This window comes from Tursiops truncatus, chromosome 11 (genome assembly GCF_011762595.2).
Source record: "Tursiops truncatus isolate mTurTru1 chromosome 11, mTurTru1.mat.Y, whole genome shotgun sequence".
In the NCBI taxonomy this organism is placed as follows: Eukaryota; Metazoa; Chordata; class Mammalia; order Artiodactyla; family Delphinidae; genus Tursiops; species Tursiops truncatus.
The window spans coordinates 24,538,902-24,559,053 of NC_047044.1; the positions used below are offsets into that span (position 1 = coordinate 24,538,902).

The 20,152-nt window shown below is 38.1% G+C and overlaps 1 protein-coding gene across 5 annotated transcripts in view; it reads left to right on the plus strand.

Annotated features, from left to right (window-relative positions):
* The first annotated feature begins 7,709 nt into the window (after nt 1–7,709).
* The window catches only part of CDK17 (cyclin dependent kinase 17), a 121,818-nt gene continuing 109,375 nt past the window's right edge, over nt 7,710–20,152 (plus strand). For 2 of the 5 annotated variants that reach the window (XM_073788330.1, XM_073788329.1), the window contains exon 1: nt 8,595–8,715. The gene's annotated coding sequence lies outside the window, so the exon portion shown is untranslated. Of the gene's footprint in view, nt 7,843–8,593; nt 8,716–20,152 lie in introns of those variants that run through there. The other 3 variants (XM_073788332.1, XM_073788331.1, XM_073788333.1) reach the window with 3 other exon arrangements.

Here is a 20,152-nt window from a genome sequence, read left to right on the forward strand (position 1 = left end):
AGTCAAGTAGGTTTATACAAGCATGGCTCACTTACTATTGCCCACTGCTACACTCTTTTTCACTATGGAGAGAAATCTGTCAAGAAAAATATAATCTTAGTTGTGTTTTTATTAACCTCGTCTTTGACCCTGAGGCTAGATACTACCTATGGGTTAAGTGGTGTGACTTCTATATAGACATACTTACAGAAAGCCTGCATTTATAACACTGTGAAAAATTCAGACTTGTACAGACAGGTGAAGTAATAGTTTCAAATACCATTAAACAGGATAGTGTTTTGGAATACATTTTCTTCCTCTTTAAACAATATTATTCAGTTATGATTAACATACAATCAACTGCACATATTTAGTGTCCAATTTGATGTTTTCACATGTGTGTATACCCATGAAACTCACCACGATACAGGAAAAAAAAGAACATATTTATCATCCTCACAAGTGTCCTCATGCCTCTTTTAATCCTTTCCTCCCTCAGACCCAGGCAGCTACTAATCTTCTTTCTGTCACTATAGATTAGTTTGCATTTCCCATAATTTTATAAAAATGGAAACGGGGGTTTCCCTGGTGGCACAGTGGTTGAGAGTTCGCCTGCCGATGCAGGGGACAGGGGTTCGTGCCCCGGTCCGGGAAGATCCCACATGCGGAGCGGCTGGGCCCGTGAGCCATGGCCGCTGAGCCTGCGCGTCCGGAGCCTGTGCTCCGCAACAGGAGAGGCCACAACAGCGAGAGGCCCGCGTACCGCAAAAAAAAAAAAAAAAAAAAAGGAAACATACCGTGTGTGTACTCTTTTTTGATCTGACTTCCTTCACTCAACATTATTATTATGGGGTTCATCCATGCTGTTGCATACATAAGTAATTCCTTCCTTTTTAGTGCTGAGTAGTATCCTATGCTGAGTATGAATATACCACAGTTTGTTTATCCGTTTATTCATTCATTTACTCGTCCTCTTGGTTCACCCTGCACTCCACACCAAAATTACTTTCTCTGATTTGCAATTTCTGATTATACCCTTGGCAGTTACCCAGGTATAGTTGACACCTGTGATTTTTGACTGTCCTGTATCCATCCCTTCCCTCTTACATCTGTTAATAGCACCCTCCTGTTCCTTGGGCAACTTCATCTTACCCACTCCACATGGTCAGGTGGGACTCTTCTGGTTACAGGGTGGACGCTTATGACCCAGGCTGGACCAATCCCAGTTCTTCCTTGGAATTTTCTGAAAGAAACTCCTTCCCTTTAGATTAGGAACTGTGAGGGTGTGATCCCAGAGGTGCCAGTGAACTTGAAGAGAAGCCTGAGAGAATGAGGTAGAAACAGACTGAAGCCCAGATGAGAGGTGGAGTGACTGTTCTCTGAGGCAGACTTCCCGGATCCAGCTGACGATAAAGCTCACTCATCCCTGCCCTGTTGCATTTTAATTAAGTGGATGCCTACATCCACTACCCTACTTATGGTAAGAGTAAACCCTCATTTTGTTTTGGGAGGAATCTCTTTTCCCATGCTCTCAGTGCATGGTATCCAGGTGAAGCAAACTCTACCCTGGCTTTAAGAGTGGAGTATATGTGGCCAATCACTCAATTGCCTTGGCCACAGTGACACTCATTGATTCCAGGTGGGCTATTTAGAGTAATGTTCGTGCTACTGGGGATGCTGCTCCCTTTTTTCTGCAGGACTTGACCTGGAAAGTTTAGAGCTACAAATATTGCAGCCATCTTTTGACCTAATGGGGGAATAAGCCGAGGCTGCCAAAGGCAGAACCAAAGGAAGGAGAGAAACCAGGTTTTGATGCCATCATGTGGACTCCTTGGATAAGATATCCCTGAAGCCTGTACTCTGGTCTTTGCAGTTATGTAAACAACAAAATTCCCCTTTTGTATAGATTATCTGAATTGCTGTTTATATCACAAAAGAAAAAGTTGTGATACAGGTGTTTTTCATTCATTATTTCATTTAACTCCTACAACCTGGCAGGTATGTTATGATCCTAATTTTACATATAAGGAAACTCTTAGTTAAGTAACCGAAATCTCACAGTGGCAAAGCTAGGACTCCCATGCAATACTGCTTCAGGGCTAGAACACTAACGTGCTTAGCCTCGTGCTTTTTTAGCCTTTCTATTACATGAACTTTAATATTAATTAACATTTGCGGCTTCCTCGTTGCTGAAATAAAGTTACGTTTATAAGGCTTAATTCTTCTCCTTCTCCTTTGCCACTGCTTTTTACCTAATTCTTGTCATCTTTTTTCTCTTCCTTGTTCTAAATTTTTCCATTTTCCCAATGTTAAATGCCAAACATGTGCTCTAGTCTCCTCTTCACAGGTCCTATCAACTCTAAAATGGTCTCAGGGTCCTATTGGTTTGGACCAGGCAAAGTTAGTTTACTGAAAAACTTGCCCTTCTGAAGTAATAGCTAAAGACTAAAAAGGTCACATCTACAAATCAGTCTTATAAACTTCTCTAAAAGCTAATCACTGGGCCAAATTTCAAAGATGACAAAACCCAAAGGCCATTGCTGCTACTCCCTTTCTTCTCTCATTCTTTCAAGGATGAAAAGAGGTCAGTAATCATTCTGATAAGCCCTTGGGAAAATGGCTAATTGCCACATCTTCCTTCTTAATGTGTTTAAGGGGGAAAAACCTTTACTGCCCTAGCTCCCACTTTTCAACAAGGTTTTTTTTTAAAAGGGGAGGAATTTGTTAAGTCTTAAAGGTGGCTTCATGTTGTGCTTCATTTCTCAGGAAGCTCAAATATTTATTAACAGCCCATCCCTGCTTTTTTTTTTTTCAGTAGTCAGACCATCAATTTAGTTAAGAGCAGGTAATATCACAAGGTTTAAGAAAGAAAGAAAGAGAAAGGGAGAGAGAGAGAGAGAAAGAAAGGGAGGGAAGGAGAGAGGGAGGGAGGGAGGGAGAGACAGAGAGAGAGAAGAAGGAAGGATGGAAGGAAGGAAAAAAGAAAGAAAGAAAGGCTATTTAATCACTTCTTAGTCTCTTAATAGAGCCTTGTGTGGAGCCTTACTGGAATCCTGGAGACTAACACTCTGGAGACCAAAAAAACTAAGCAATTTTGTCAACAACTAAAGAACAACTTCATTTTAAAACGAAATGTTTGAAAACTATGTCTTCCTTAGCTGCCAAGACTGAGTTTGGTTTCTGGATTTATTTCCCTTGTAAGGACACCTGACCTCACTTTTCTGAAAACTTTTTATAATGTTGCCTGTACTGTACCAAATATTTTGGATGCTATCTACCAACCCTCTACAGTTAAATGCAGTATTTCAAACACTGAAAATTTGAAAATGTAGATGTAGACAGGGAAGGCGTTTCCCTCCCCCAATTTGTAACTTGTATGTATTCTGATAATGATTTTAAATAGATCTGTCTCTGTAAACTAACCCTTTATAGTTAACTTTTAAAGTGATGGGCTACAACTGTATCACTGTGCATTGGTATCAAGCTGTTCTGCAAATGTTGGAATGGTACAAAATATTTACAAAAAATAAATGTTGGGGTGAGGCTAGCTGTTTTCCTTTCAAAGCAGGTTCAAAAGATCCTTTGAAAATACACTTTTCTCACCTATAGCTTCACTTTTACCAAATGTAAAATTATTTTGCTCAAATGATATTAGGGGAAGATAGTTGATTGCTACCCTTAGCTGATTTGCTTCACTCCTGTTGCAAAAAAAATAGATTTACTGCATGGTTTGGCCTAGCAAAATAGAGAAGTGTGTAGACAAAAAGCTTTTTACCAATTTGGTAAGTTAACTAATTTCTTTGAGAATTTTTTACAATTATTAATAATTGGAAATGGTCCAAAAATTCATACGTGTATAAAATTGTTTTGTAGATAGGTAAAGCTATGTATTGACGTTGTGCAGAGTAGTGGTTTTCAAACTTTCTTGTGCAGTGGAATCCTAGAGGACTTGTTAAAACTGCTTGCTGGGCTCCATCCCAGAGTTTCTGATTCAGCTGGTATCAGGTGGGGCCTGAGAATTTTTATTTCTAGGAAATCCCCAGGTGATATTGCTGCTGCTGGTTTAGGGACCATCGTTTGAGAACCACTGATGTTGAGCAACTGAAAACCAGCTTAAGTGTCTTTTTTCCAAATCTTATCTGGTCATGTTTCACATTTGTTTCCCAGGCTATGTCACTCTCAGAGTGTGAATCACAACAAAGATTTTCCAGCTCCATCTCCTACTCTCTCTGTCCAAAGTTCAATGACCTTCAGATTCTCCCCTTCAGGGGCCCTCTTTCCCGAGGCTGAAGAGTAAATGCCTCAGGCTTCAAGAGAGCAGTTTCCCAAACTGTGCTCACCTGCGATCCTGTGTCCCTCAGTATTTTCATATATGTCCTGTGATTAAAGCTATGTAACATTTTGGGATACACTGGTTTAACTGGAAAGAAAGTTACTTTTAATCTCGGAACTTCTCAGAGCTTTTAATATGTAAATGTGCATTGTGAATTTCCAAAAGAGATCAAGTAGTTGGATTGATCTTGAGATCCTTCTCAACCCTTTCCCCCCACCAAGCTCTACAGAGTATCTATTAAGCACAGTTTGGGAAATGCTCTAAGTAATTTTATAATTTAACTTTATTTTACCAGGTTAAAAAAAGTCTATATTACAACCTAGGAAAAAGTCCAACATGCCAAAAATATGATGTGTGAATTTTAAATCAATTTTAAAAAGGAATTACATAAATGCACTCACCCATTATTTTGACTGAATGTGACTTTTCTTTTTTGCAATAAGAACAGATAAAAAGAGATCTACCCTCTTAAATTCTTCAGGTTTCAGTATAGTATCGTTAACTATAGGCACAATGTTGTACAGCAGATCTCTAGAACTTTTTCATCTTGTATAATTGAAACCTTATACCCATTGAAGAGCAACTCCCCATTTCCCCCACCCTCTAGCCTCTGGCAATCCTCCTTCTACTTTCTGCTTCTGAATTTGACTATTTGTCATACTTCATATAAATGGTATCCCTATTTGGTATGACTATTTGTCATACTTCATATAAATGGAATCATGAATATTTGTCCTTCTGTGATTGGCTAATTTCACTTAGTGTAACGTTCTCCTGATACATCCATGTGGTAGCATCATTTCCTTCTTTTTTAATGGCTGAATAATATTCAGCCATTAAATAATAATTGTGGTATGTAAATACCACAATTTCTTTTTTCATGTGATCTTTTCTTGATTGAATCATTTACCAAGTTGATACAAAGAAAGAACCCTTTCAGCCTCTGCTGATAATCAAGCCTTTCCTGACCTCACCACCTATCCTGTCCCTCCCCTCAATTTCTTTTCCATTACTGTTTCATTTTCTTCATTAGATTTCTCATGATTATGAGTTATCTTATGAATTCCTTAAGTGAGTTACATGTTTATTGCTTGTTTCTACCACTAGCAAACAGTTCCAGGAGTGCTATACCTTGTCGGTCTTGTCCAATTCTGTATCTTCAGTGCCTAGAATGATGCTTGGCACATCAGGAGTACTCAGTAAATATTTTTTTGATGGAAAGAATAAATAGATCGATACAATCATCATCTAAGTTCTAATTATGAAGTCTTTATTATTGTAATAAAAGATGTAGGAAGAGGAAAAGGTCCTCTTTAGCAGCTTTAGATGAGGCAATTAGAACAATCTTTTGATTTCCCATGGAGTATTTCCAATATAATGATAGAAGGGGGAATTATTAATGTGAAACTCAGGATGCTATTTTGTAAACTCACTTGTATTATGATTTTTAACATTTACTAAGGGTCCAAAAAAAGACATACAATTATCTTTTAAAATAAGACAAGTATGTGAAAAATACTTGGCATATAAGTAGCTCTTATAAAAATATCCACTTTTCTGTCTTTCCAACTTTAAAAGATCTCTGAATGATGCTACTTCTTGCCATATTACAAAGTGCTTTGAATTGGAGAAATCTAAAAAGCATCAATTACAGTGTTTTTTGTTTTTTATTTTAAAGGAGAGCTTGTTATATATTTGTGTTCTTGTATGATAAGCAAGTGTTAAATATGTGTAGAGCATAAATATTCCTAACTTACGGATTCTGGTAATTTTAGAGGTATGGGAGAAGTCTGATTGATTGTATGATTGTTGAATATTACAGTAGATACATTCAATTTTGTGCAAGAAAATAAGAGAAGTCATCAGGTATTATTTATAGGAGGAAAGGATTCACCCAGGAATCCAAGAAGATAATTGTCAGAAGTCCTTAGGACATAATGTGATTTGAAATTACATAAAAAATTTATTGTCTATTTCCAGGTATTACAATGGAAAAATATGCATATCTCACTTCACCAGGCCTTTTACGTGGTTTTAATTTTTTTTTTTTTTTCTTGTTTAGGTTGTCTTCATCCAGTCTCCATTCTCTTTTTTTTTGGTCCTCGCATTATCTCCCTCTAGGGGTTTATGTTTGTGTTTACTTTATGCTTTTATCCTTTTTAGTGGAAAAAAGTGGGTCAGTATTACTTCAGTTTGTCTTCACTTTCACTCCACTGTTCATTCCTGAACTAGCCTTTAGCCTCTGGGATAGAAGAAAGTAAAAACATTGACAGAAACTGGGCCAACCTCTCGGGCGGCCCCCCTCCTCCAAGAAAACAAAACCTAACCAACTCTGCAACAGAAGTTCCTTTCTGATCTCATAGCACCTTCTATTTCCCTTCACATAAAGCTCAGATTTTTATTACAATTGCTTATGGAGTATTTTTCATCCCAGGGAGACTCTCCGTCCTCTGAGGACTTAGTATATTGTCAAGAACATAATATAAAGAAGTTTGTAGTTTAAATGAATAAATGCTGCCTGTGTGAGTGAATACTGCCCTGGTACCCACCCAGCCACCCACAATAAAGGAGAAAACTTGCAGCAATCAAGCTCAGGTGTGGGCCCTTTGACATCAACTTTCTAGAGAACCAGTAGAGAGCTGCGGCAATGGTATCTAAATTACATAATTACTTGGATAATTTAAGCAACAGTTTTTGTTTTGTCGGGGGGTGGAAGATGATGGGGCTGAACTATTCAGATAATTTCTTCCCCAGTCGCCGTAGACAGGCACTGCCTAACCTTCTCACCCTTGCGGGGGTCTCTTCACCTCTCCCACCGCCCTCCAGCCACTCCAGAAGCCGGGCACGGGAGACTAAGGCCCTACATCTCGGGGTGGGGGTTTCCCGGGGATACCCCGCCCCGCCCTCTAGGCCCCGCCCCTTCCCCGCCCCCGTCGCCGCCGCCGGCAGGGGTCGCGCTGCCTGCGGCGAGCTGCTCAAGAGGGGGTGGGGGAAGCTGCCGCGGCCGGTCGCCTTTCTCCGCCGCCGCTGGTTGGATCATTTCAATAAAAGTGTTTTTTCTCTCTCGCTCGCTCTCCCCGGGGGAACAGGCGGAGGCGTCAGTCCGCAGCCGCCGAGTGAAAAAGCGACGCATACGCAGCGAGCGTCTCCTCAGCTTCGCACGGCCCGGCCCCAGAGAAGAAGGAGCCCGTGTCCGGCCGGGCCGCCGCAACCGGGCGTCGGCGCCTCACTCCCGCTGCGGCTCCTCCAAGGGGATTAGTGGGCCGCCTGCGCGGCTCGGCAGCCCGGGAGCCATGTTGTCCGGGGGGCTTGACAACGCGTGAGGGACCGGCGGCCCTTCCCGGAGGCTCGGACCCTCGGCGTGAGCTGGAAGGCTGCTGCGGCGGCGGAGGCCTGCGCCTCGGAGGCGCCTCGGGTCTGCCAGTCGCTGGGACCCGGACCTGCATCCGGTCGCCGCGGGCGTCGGAGGAGCCGCTTTCCTTGTGCGCCTCGCCTCGCCAACTCTCGGGACGCGGTCCCCGCACTTGCTGGTGAGTTGGCGGCTGGCGGCCGCTCGGGGCTTTCCCTGCTGCCCCGCCGACCCTGGGCTGAGAGCGGCCGGAGGGTGCTTGGGACTGGGGGCCGGGGCGGGCGGCTCAGGCCCGGCCGGGAGGTTGAGGAGGACGGCGCGGCGCAGGGGCTCGCTTGTGTTTGTCGCCCCTCGGGTCCACTTCGGACCCCGGTCGCCCGGGCATTTCCGGGCGTGGGGTGGGGTGTGAGTGTCTGACGCTTGGGCTCCTTCGCGAGAGGCGCCTCCAGCCGCCGCCGCCTCCGCGCTTGCTGCCGCTTTGGTCTCCGGGGGAGGCCGGTCTCCCCGCGAGGCCGAGGAGGGGAGGAGGCAGAAAGTCCCCCGAGACACAAAGGTCCCCTCGGCGGGGGTGGAGCTGCGAGGGCGGGCTGCGCAACTCCGAGGGGAAGGAAGGGGCGCAGGTCCGCGAGAGGTGGGAGAGGAAGCGGCGGTGGCCACCGCGTTTCCAGCTCCTTGGAGACGCCGGGGGTGTGCGTGGGTGGGGAGCGGGAGGAGGAGGGGCCCTCGCGTGAGGAGCCGGCCGAGACAAAGATCAGGGCAGCCTCCCGCTGGCGAGTCACACCCCTGAGTGTGGGTCAGAGCAGAGGTGGAGGGAATGTGGGAAACCCAAAGAACCGATGGGGAGGGGCACATGGGGCGGGGGGGGGGGGGGCTGCCAAGTATTGTCGTCTCCGTCACAGTGGCTTTTCTCAGCGTTTTCGTGCCCGATGGTTTTGCTCCGCAATTCAGCTGGATAGCTCCAGATTCGCTCCCTCCCATCACCCCCTCCCTGCCACACTGACTCTCCTGTGGTTTTCCCCTCGTTCTCCCCGTACCTCTCACCGCTCCTTTTTGGGTAAGCAGTATTTTGCCTTCAGCTTGGGGAACGTTTGCTAATGACAGGATGTCTGAGCTTGTTCTGACCCTGAACTGCCTTGAACTCCTCTCTCTTCCTCCCACCCTTTCCTTTCTGGGATCTTATAATGTCACATGGCCATTAACAATTAGCTTTTCTTCTGCAAAAATGGCAAAAGCACTTAGCTGAAATCCCTGGCGCTCCTTCTTTATATTAATGTGTCCACCAGAGACACGTCGTTGGTCATGGATTATCAGCTCTTATTAACCAAATTAACTTTTTAGATAAAAAAGTGGCAAATTTTGTTTTGAGTTTTGACTATTCCTAGGGTCAGCAAAGTGTATCCCTGGCAGCCGCTAGACCTTCTGTCACTTATCAGGAAATGCTTGACTTAGACAATTCTTTCCTCCAACTTTGCTGATTCTTTCTCGAGGCTTTGTTGAAGGATTTCTTTTAAAAGGCGCTTGCGTATAGAGTAACAAATCTGAGTTACTGTATTGTAGACTTATTTTTTTGGCTATTGGACAGAAGAAAATGAATGGGATTTAAGATCTTTGATGCCTTGAGTAAAGGAAAGCCTTCCTTGAAGGTAGAAATAAGGTTCAGCCACATTTTAAGAAAAAAATTTGCTAGCATTAATATTATTGATTTTGTTCAGTTCTTTTATGAGATTAAGTAGTTGGTTTATTTAATGTTGAGATGTTGCTTTGTTGATGAAGTCATTTCAGTCTTTGTAATCCTAGCACCTGCATACTTCCATAAACAACGGGTTGGAACAAAAGAAAAAAATGTGGCTATATTTAAGGAATATTCTTTTTTTTTTTTTTATGAGCGAGATTGTTGGAATTAAAAGTGATAACCTTTTTGGTAAGTTATCTCATAGGTCAGGAGCACTAAAAGTTTGAGTGCTGGGCTTCAAAGAAAATAACTTAGTCATTGAATTTAAGCTGTTTTAAAATTACTGTGCAAATATAATTTATTATTGATTTTTTTAACAGCGAAAATAACATATTGGAATATGAATGGAAAGAAAAGTAAAGCCTGTTTGATGTTTGGGACATTACTGTTGATGTCATTGTAAGAACAGTCATGTCTTGCTGCTTATTGCCATTAAAATGTTGACACTATAAAAATCGTGAACGGGATTTCAGTTTAGGGACCAGTCTCTGAATTGAGGGACTCCCTCAATTCTTTGTGAAATTAACAGGTCATACCATAAATAATCGATGTTTTATTTATTTATCGAAAGGTCATATTGAGGATACGCTGATTTTTTTTCCACTACATATTAATTAGTGTCTAATTAGATACCTGAAGTTTTATTCTCACTAGAAGGAAATCTACCAAAAAGTTAACAAAGATTTCTGGGTGGTGAGACTTATGGATGAATAAAAATACATTTCTTTATTTTTCAAATTTTCACATTACTTTTACAATCAGTAAAAAGAGTGTGTGAAGAATTAAAGTCTTGTTTAAAAGAAAAAAAGAATTAAAGTCTTGTTAATATCCTAATTTGCCTGTTACTTAAAGAAGCTTTTATAAAATGTGTAATTTATTCTCATCCTCGGATTCAGGCCCATTAAAGTCACTTTTAGTGTGAGGTATTTGAAATAGTGCAGCTTGTGAAATGTACTCTGGTTACCTGAAGGAAAAAAGAGATAGATAGTAAGGAAAGATGAAATTAGAATAATTAATTCTAATTAATTAATTAATTCAGTGTATGGTAGCGATCCAGTGTGGTAGCTTTGTACACCAGCAATCTTGTTCTAATAAGTCATTGGTTTTACTGAAATAGAAAAATTAAATTTTATCTTTTCTGTAGTACAAAATAGCTGTGTTGAATAAGATTTTAAAGTATATAAATGTTGATATATTTAGTTTTCAGTTACTTGTTTAGTCCTACGATTATGGTGGAAAGAGATGGCATATAAAATAATTTACTCTATCAAGGCTTTTATTTTTCCCCTTATTTTCAGTAATGTTTTTCTCCTTTTCCTTTATTGGTGAAATAGTACTAACTAAAAAACTGCAAATATTTTATTGTGAACAATGGAACTATAGTGGCTTCTGAGATGGATATTCAAAAGTGAAAATGATGATCCTTAATATAAAAAAATTTTCTATGAACACAAAATTTTTGCGGTGGTATTTTCTTTGTTATTGTCTAATAATACTGAATATTTATAGGGCATTACATTTTGAATCTTTATTACTGTTCTCTAGTCTTAATAAAAATAATAGCATCATGTCATGGCATTCATTTATATAGCTTTTATACTTCCATGATGTGTAATTACAATGAATGTATTGCTGTATTGTAGAAAAGAGACATTATATGTTAAATAGAGTATTTTATCTATTTCAAAAGTTGCCCCCTTTCATACATGTGAAGGAAAAATAGTTTTGAGTTCTTTGAATTTTGAATGTGTAATTTTTGCTTAAACTTTTAAATAGAAAAATTATTTTAAATGCATTTTGTAAACTGATTGTGGCATTTTGCATTTGAAATGATGAAGATAAACAGTAGGTTTATGGCATTTTTATATGTACTTCATATAGTATTTGTCAGGTAAAAAACTGCCTACAATAGAAAACCTGGTATAACTTGTGTTCAGCCTACAGTGTTGGCAATTTCTTTGACTGGTGATGAGAGGACCTATTAGACTGACTTTTTAAAAAAATGTCTATGAGCCAAAAAGTCTTACTGTCACCAGTGAATTCTTTGTCATTATTTTGCTCCCAGGCTTTTTTTTTTTTTTTTTTCAACTTTTTATTTTGTATTGGAGTATAGCCAATTAACAATGTTGTGATAGTTTCAGGTGCACAGCAAAGGGACTCAGCCATATATATACATGTATCCATTCTCCCCCAGACTCCGCTCCCATCCTGGCTGCCACATAACATTGAGCAGAGTTCCCTGTGCTATACAGTAGGTCCTTCTTGGTTATCCTTTTTAAATATAGCAGTGTGTACATGTCAATCCTAGACTCCCTAACTGTCCCTTCCCGTTGTCAGCTACTTTGATATCTGCAAAATATTTGACCTGAAAAGAGGAATTGCCAAGGACCAGAAAAATGTATTGAATGTATTTGAGTGTCGGTTACCTTTCCTAGCCTGTTTTCCTCTCTCTTTTGGCCAGCTTGGAAAATCAGTAGACGTCTATGCGTAAATCTAACAGGTGGGGTGCCTACTATAAATAACGTTATGTTCTGCAGTAACATATAATATTGAATATGGTATTTAAGGAGTAGATTTATAAATCCATGACATTCTGCAGTAACATATGATATTGAATACTGTATTTAAGGAGGCAGATTTATAAATCCATGGCATATCGGGGTAAGCGAAAATTGCCTTTATTTTGATTTTTTTAATGTGTTAAAATTAGTTCACATTATTTGAGCATGTGTCATAAAAGGGAAGATAGCGCCAGATACATACTGTGTAGATTGCTTCAGTGTTGGGGAAAAATTTGCCTTAAGGTAGATAAAAGCTATGTCTATATTTATACAGGTATAAGTACTTACTGGTTTTTGGTTTGGTATTGCATATTTTAATTAACTAAAGTGTAATTTTGATCTTTGAAGTTGTACACTTCATATGTGGCTATGTATCACTGAAAAATGGAAATACCAGACCAAATTGTACATTTTTGTCATTTTTTATATTAAAAACTGATTCTTATATAAATTGCATATTAGTATTGTTATTATCTCTTATTCAGATTTAAAAAACAGAACATGTTATTGACTTGACCTAAGAGTAGTCCATTAAAGTGAAAAACAATGAAAGAAGGTTTGCTTTCTTTCGTTTGTGGTAAGAGTTTAAAAGGTTAACAAAATCTCTTTTTAATAGCACATTTAAAAAAATAAATTTATTTTATTTTATTTTTGACTGCGTTGGGTCCTGCGTTGGGTCCTCGCTGAGCACGGGCTTTCTCTAGTTTCAGCGAGCGGGGGCCACCCCTCGCCACAGTGCACTGGCCTCTCATTGCGGTGGCCTCTCTTGTGGAGCACGGGCTCAGTAGTTGTGGCTCGCTGGCTCTAGAGCACAGGCCCAGCATTTGTGGCGCACGGGCCTAATCGCTCCGCGGCATGTGGGATCCTCCCGGACCTGGGCTGGAACTCGTGTCCCTTGCATTGGCAGGCGGATTCCCAACTACTGTGCCACCAGGGAAGCCCTAATAGCACATTCTTGTTAGTGTAAATACTTTCAAGAATACTCTAAATTTTGTATGCATATTTGTAAACAATGGGAAAAGGACCCAAGAATAATTTTTCTTTCACTATATTCATTACTAACTCACTTTGGTCTTATCATATATTTAATCCTGCTATTTTTACAGTTGATGGTTAATATTTGTTACTAGTGTGTGTTAATGTTAAATGATATAAACAAAAGTTGGTTAAAATTGGTATTAATACTTGTGAAAAATTATCAGGTAACAACACTGAAGCTCTTACTCCAAATTTAGAGGCATTATCCTTTAAATTAATTAATACATATTTTTAAGTATTTTATAAAATAAACTTTTGAAGTATAATATACTTCCAGGTTTTAATATTTTAATTACTGATTTGTATTGCTGTTTCTGGTGAGAAGGAAGCTTTTTGTTGATTTTTTTTTTTCTTTTTGTTGATTTTTGAAGTAAGTTTTGGATTCCTTAAGCAGACGTTAGTCCCTTGAGCCCATCTTACTGAATTATTTTTAAGAAATGATTTTTTATCTATGGCTTTATTATACTTAATAAATATGCATTTTTCAGTTAATTCAGAGATGTAATCAGTAAGTACCTTTAAAGCATTTGTCATGTCCTCAGCATTGTGTTAGTCATTGTACGTTATAAAAATATACTTTAATGGGTAGAAATAATGGCAACATTGGTTGTCTGGAATGTTCTGTCCTTGGCCCCTCTTCTCATGTTTTACATGATCCCTGGGCATTCTCATCTGTATTTAGTGCTTTGTTCTTATCACCTATATGCTGATGATCTTCATATCTTTATTTCTAATCCAGACCTCTTTTTCTTAGTTCTTTTCTAGCTGTCTCCCAGATATTATTGCCTCTTGGCACTCCCTTACCAGAGCTGAACTCTTTTATTACCCCCCTACCTCTATTCCCAGCCACAGTGAATGCGCCACCATCAGCCTAGTCACTTAAGCCAAAACCTTTGGCAGCTTCTTATGTTTTTCTGTCATGCTCTTCTCCCTCTAGTCCAGTCAGTCACACCCAATCTTGTTAATTTTATTTCCTAAACATCTTTTAGATTTATCTTTTTCTGTTGCCACTTTCACATGTCAGGATTTTGGAATGCCTCATCTGAATTACTACTTCCAGTTTTACCCTATTTTAATCTAACAGTTATTCATTCTTACTTTATATATGTCTTTTTTTAAAAAGTATAGCTGATTTACAATATTGTGTTAGTTTCAGGTGTACAGTGAAGTGATTCAATTATATATATACTTTTTAAGATTCTTTTCCATTATAGGTTATTACAAGATATTGAATGTAGTTCCCTGTGCTATACAGTAAATCCTTGTTGTTTATCTCTTTTATATATAGTAGTGTGTATCTGTTAATCCCATACTCCTAATTTATCTACCCCCCCTTTCCTCTTTGGTAACCGTAAGTTTGTTTTTTATGTCTGAATCTGCTTCTGTTTTATAAATAAATTGATTTGTATTATTTTTTAGATTCCACACGTAAGTGCTACAAAAGAATATTGGTCTTTTCTCTGACTGACTTCACTCAGTGTGGTAATCTCTAGGTCCATCCATGTTGCTGCAAATGGCAATATTTCATTCTTTCTTTATGGTTGAGTAATATTCCATTGTACATATATACCACATCTTCTTTATTCATTCATCTGTTGATGGTTTGTGGCTGTCTTTTTATCCCTCTGTTCTTTTTTCCTTCCATCCATCCGTCCATCCATCTGTGCATCCATGTCTGAAGTGCATGCCTCCTCTATACCATCACTGTGGTCAGTGCTAGAATCAAAGATGAGGAAACTGGTGTGTTGATATTACAGTGCTGTGACAGTTGGAGAGAAATTCTCATTTTTGAGGACAAATGTCACTTCCTCTGAAGTCTTCTTTGATCCATTCTGGCAGAGTTATGGTGATTCTGCTATAGCATTTATGTCTACTATAGTACTTAATATTGTATTGTAATTAATTATTTACAAATCATCTACCCTTTTGTCTGGCTTTGTGCTACAGAGGGGCCATGCTTTTTAAATTTTGGTATTTCCCCCATATTATGTATTGTTTAATTGAGTGAGTGAAGTGATGGAATTAGGAGAAACAACACTGAATTAGTAAGTTAGGGTCAGATTAGTTATGACCTAGAAAGGGTCAAGAATTAATTTTGATACAGTAGAAAATAAAAAGCCATTAAAAGTTTTGAGTGTTGGTGCTACATGTAGGCCATGTAGGCTGTGTTTGTATGTGAGTAATTTGGATGCAGTTGGTAGGCCAATTTGGAGGGGCAATAATTTGGTATCACTGGGCCTTTTTAACTACTCGTGAGCTGTACTAACTTGTTAGTGAAAATGGAGAGAAAAGGGCTGTAATCTTCAAAGATTGTTATCTTTTAGACAAATTAGAATCTAAAATTACAATATATGTAAATAAAATATCTATTTCTAAAGGTCTAAAAACATTGGTCAATATCAAGAGTAAGATTTGGATAAAATTTCATCCTTAATGAAATCCAGCTGTTTAACTGTATAGTACTAGACTTAAATTCATTAAAATAAAATACAGAATTGCATTCCAGAACTGCATTTAATGTCATTCCTGTTACCCTGATAGTTATGTATACAGTTGACCAGGAGATATGTTTTCACTGGAATTACTGTAATTAAATAAAAACTGCTTTATGGTCTACTTTTAAAATTAAAGACATTTTATTTAGGTTTTTATCAGTAAAATTGAGTTTTAAATTATATCTCTGATATAGTAAGTGTGTGATTAAAAACTAGATTCATTGGAGAAATCAGATTTATTTGAGAAATCAGATAATAATGCTTCCCCAAGTAATAACTGATAACTATGTGATCTTGAGCTAGTTACTTAAACTCTTAAGGGTCAGTTTCTTCTATAAAATTGGGAATGACAGAACCTACTTCATAGGGCTGTAGAAATTAAATGATATGTATAAAGCACTTTGCAAAGTACCTTGCACCTAGTGAGCACTCACAGTTAGCAATTATTTTTATCACTCTGTATTATAGCGGGGAAAACTTGGTTATGGTACTAGAATTGTTTTGCAGATCCATTCCTTCAGGTTGATGAATGTCTAAATAAGTGGTTCACAAGGGCAATTGAATCAAAATAATCTCTGGCTTTTTAAACCGTACATACCTCCTGGATTTTCTAATATGCCTCTCCCACCAAATTTGAGAATCAGTGTGTTAGTGAGTTAGTGTTACTAATGGGTGTATGTTGTACCCTGTAGGTATATTGGCAGGAAGGGAATAGTATAGACTAGTGGACTAAATAATTTAGGATATTCATTGTTGTTTCTTATCTAATGATCATTAGGGATAAAACTGTTGTAATCTTCCTGATGAACACATTGATAAGCTTTTCCTTAGGGCCAAATTTTTCGTGTAACCATTTGCTCTGTTTCCCTTCTTCAGGCTTGTGCTATACCATTTCTTTGACATCTTAACAGTTTAGGCAATATTTGCTTTCCTTCTTAATGACTTTTGTATGTGACTCAGCTTTTCTGAAGTCAAAATAGAATAACAGGTAATACAACTTATCCATCAAGAGAAGAAACTGGTTTGGTTTTTCCCTTTGTCATAAAATCTGCTTAGATGTTTACTGTTTATTATTGTTTTTGTTTATTATCTTATGTTCTTATAGGTCAGTGGCCTTAACCTGAGCTTCAGAAGCACTCTTGTTGATTTAAAAAAAAAAAAAGAAAAAAGAAAAGCTAGAAGCCTGTGTGAGTGTGTGAGTGTGTGTGTGTGTGTGTGTGTGTGTGTGTGTGTGTGTGTGTGTAAAATCTCAAGCTCTGTCCCAGAGCAACTGAATTGGATACTCTGGGTTTGGGTTTTTTTTAAAACATTCCAAGTAATTCTTGAGTTTTAGAGTCATTGTTCTAGGATTTAAATTTAAAGTAAAGGCAAAATGATTAAAACTTTCATCATTCCATCCTAATTTTTCTCCCTTTCTATTCTATTTTGGATTTGCTAGTTTAATCATGTTTGGGGGGAAGTTTTCTTAAGTTGATGTATAAAAGTCTTCTGTTCCACTTATTTACTTTTCCCTTTAATGAATGTTTTTGTCTTGCTTTTTTAGTTTGTTTTGTTAAAAGGTAAACTGAGGCACATTAAAATTTTCAACTTTATTTGAGCGTACATTGATTTGAATCAGGCAGAGCCAAGCCAAAGGTGGTTAGGAGTGCTCCACCAACAGGAGCTAGGGTGGAGGTTTTCATAGAGAAGGCGTGGAAGCGAAGCAAGGAAGTTATTTGATTGGCTATAGCTTAAGTGGTTACCTTATTTAGGAAAGCCTAGTTGGTTGGTTGTGATTGCTGGTTCTTAAGTATCATTTCTTCAGATTCAAGTGTATTGAGTGTAGCTTAGGTTTTGGTTTGTTTACTGCCACCTCAGTCTAATGCCCTTCTTGTTTAATTACTTTAGTTTCTTATCAGTGTCTTACTGTTTTCTGTCTTTATGATCTCAATTATTATGTTTTAAAAATTACCTTTCAAATATAAGAACATAAAATAATGTAGAAAATAGACTATAATCTAAATTTCCAGTGTGTCTTTTTGCAAATGTACGTAAATGTATTTTATTTTGGAGGTTTTTCCATATCTAAAGATCTTCCTTTATTTTTAATAGTTGTAGTACTTTTGTTGGATATATGATCACTCAGTCCTGTGTGGATCTTTGGGTTGTTACCTATTCTTTTGCTATTACTTTGCCAAATGAACAACATATACATACAACATTTGCATAAGCAAATGCGTGATTTAGATTCCAAGAACAAGGATTTCCCTAAAATTCATATGTTGAAACCTAATCCCCAGTGTAGTGGTATTTGGAGGTGGGACCTTTGGGAGATGCTTATGCCATGAAGGTGGAGCCCTCATGAATAGACCTAAGAGAGATCCCTTTCCCCTTCTGCTGTGTGAGGACACAGTGAGAAGGCAGTCTGTGAACTAGAAAGTGGGCTCTCACCAAGTACTGAATCTGCAGTGGCCTTAATCTTGGACTTCCCAGCCTATAGAACTGTGAGAAATAAATTTCTGTTGTTTATAAGCCACCTAGTCTAAGGTATTTTGTTATAGCAGGCCCAACAGACTGAGAAAGTTAACTTCAGCAATCATAAATTATGTCAATAGTATGATGTGATGAGAATAGCACTTCACCTCTATGGTCTTCCTCCCCCAAAATTATAACCCCAGTCTAATCATGAAAAAAACATCAGACAAATCTCAGTTGAGGGATATTCTACAAAACAGCTGAACAGTACTCTTCAAAACTGTCAAGGTCATCTAAAACAGGGAAAGTCTGAGAAACTCACAGCCAAAAGGAGCCTAAGAAGATGATTATACTGTAATGTGGTATACTCCATGGGATCCTGGAACAGAAAAAGGACATTAGATAAAAACTAATGAAATCTAAAGGAATGACTTTAGTTAAATATATCAGTTTTCGGTCAATAATTGTGACAAATGTACCATACTAATAAAAGATCTTAATAGCAGAAACTAGGTGTGTGGTGTAGGGAAACTGTACTGTCTTTGAAATTTTTCTGTAAATCTAAAACTATTATAAAATAAAACATTTATTTAAAAAAAAAGATAGGGGCTTCTGTAATTCTGTTATAGCCAAATTACCTTTTTTTACTACTACCTGAATGTATGAGAGGCTTGTTTTCTTATAGCCTCACCAGCTGAATGTGTTGTCAAACTTCTGGAATTTTGTCGGTTTCATAGATGAGAACTGGTGTAACTCAGACTATTGTGTTTCTCTCATTATGAATGACATTGAGTATTTTTTTTTATATGTTTAATGGGCATTTTACTTATTTTCCCTTTCTGTGAACTCTCATGTTCTTTATTTTTCTATTTGGTTGCTGGCCTTTTTTTTCTTGATTTCAGGATTTCTCTATAGGGAGATGAGCCCTTTATTTGTGATATGGGTTGCAAATATATGTTTAGATTCTTTGATATTTTTTCACACAAGTTTTTTCCTTTTTTATATGGTAATTTTTTAATGTTTCTGGATTTTGAAATATAGTTGGAAAAGTCTTCCCCACTCCAAGATTATAAAGGAATTCATCCAAATTTTCTTCCAGTACTTGTGGTTTCCTTTTTTACACTTAGATCTTAAAATTTGAATTCTTCAGTTCCTCCCAATCATTGAGGCATTTTAAATGCTTAACCTTTTCTTTCAAATTACTCCTGTGTAAGCATGCCTGTGGTCTTACACGTACCTTAAATGATTTATAGTAGAAGAAATGTTTATACATTTACTTTTGGTGGATATGAAGCTTTAACTTTCTAGAAAATGTATTAAGCATTTCATTGTATCTTAATTCCAAATCATAGTTTAAAAATAATTTTAAAGTAATGAAGACTCCTTTAAAGTTTGTTTTCACTGTTATACTGTAGTATATTTAGCAGTATTTTTTCTTCTAGATTATTAGCATTGTGGATTATTCATATATTAATTTAGTTTTTTCCCCATCCTGTTTCTCCTAAGATTACGGTTTAGATTATTAAACCCCTCTGTGATTTATCTTCCATCTTCCTTAGAACTCCTCACTGGTTTTATGGCCCCTTTGATATTAGTAATCTCTTTATTTGGTATTATTTAGAAATTTAATTAGCAGGCCAGTTAGCTGTTTTAACTCATTAAGAAGCTGGAAGCAATAGTGTCAGCAGATGTTGCCTAACGTAGGGTGCTGATTTCTTATAACATTTTATAAAGGTTTCATAGTTTCCTCGCACTACTTGTGATGAACTATTATTGCTGAACTGAATCTTAAGACATTTGAGAAACTATCTGATAGTGCTGTGGAATGTTGGCTCCTAGAAAATACTACCCAAAATAACATGGTGAGTTTATTGCTTATTGTAGTAAAGGAGAACACCACCTTTCCTGAGTTGGTAGGATCTGCTGGGGGAAGAGGAGGGGTACGTGTATGGGTGAAAAGAAGAGCAAAGTTAGGAGGGAGAGTGAAGTTGGGATATTTACTGAGGATTTGGAATCTTTAATGCAGGTATTTCAGTGCAGGAGCTTGATTAGAATTAGTAGGGATCATGTAATAGTTTAGGATTGATAGACGTAGCAAAACAAGGGTTTTAAGGTGAGATTTTTTCAGAGTTTTGGAAAGTGAACAATCATTTGCTGCTATTTATTGAAAAGTTGAATAGTCTGATGTTGGTTTATATGGGGTTTTGGGGA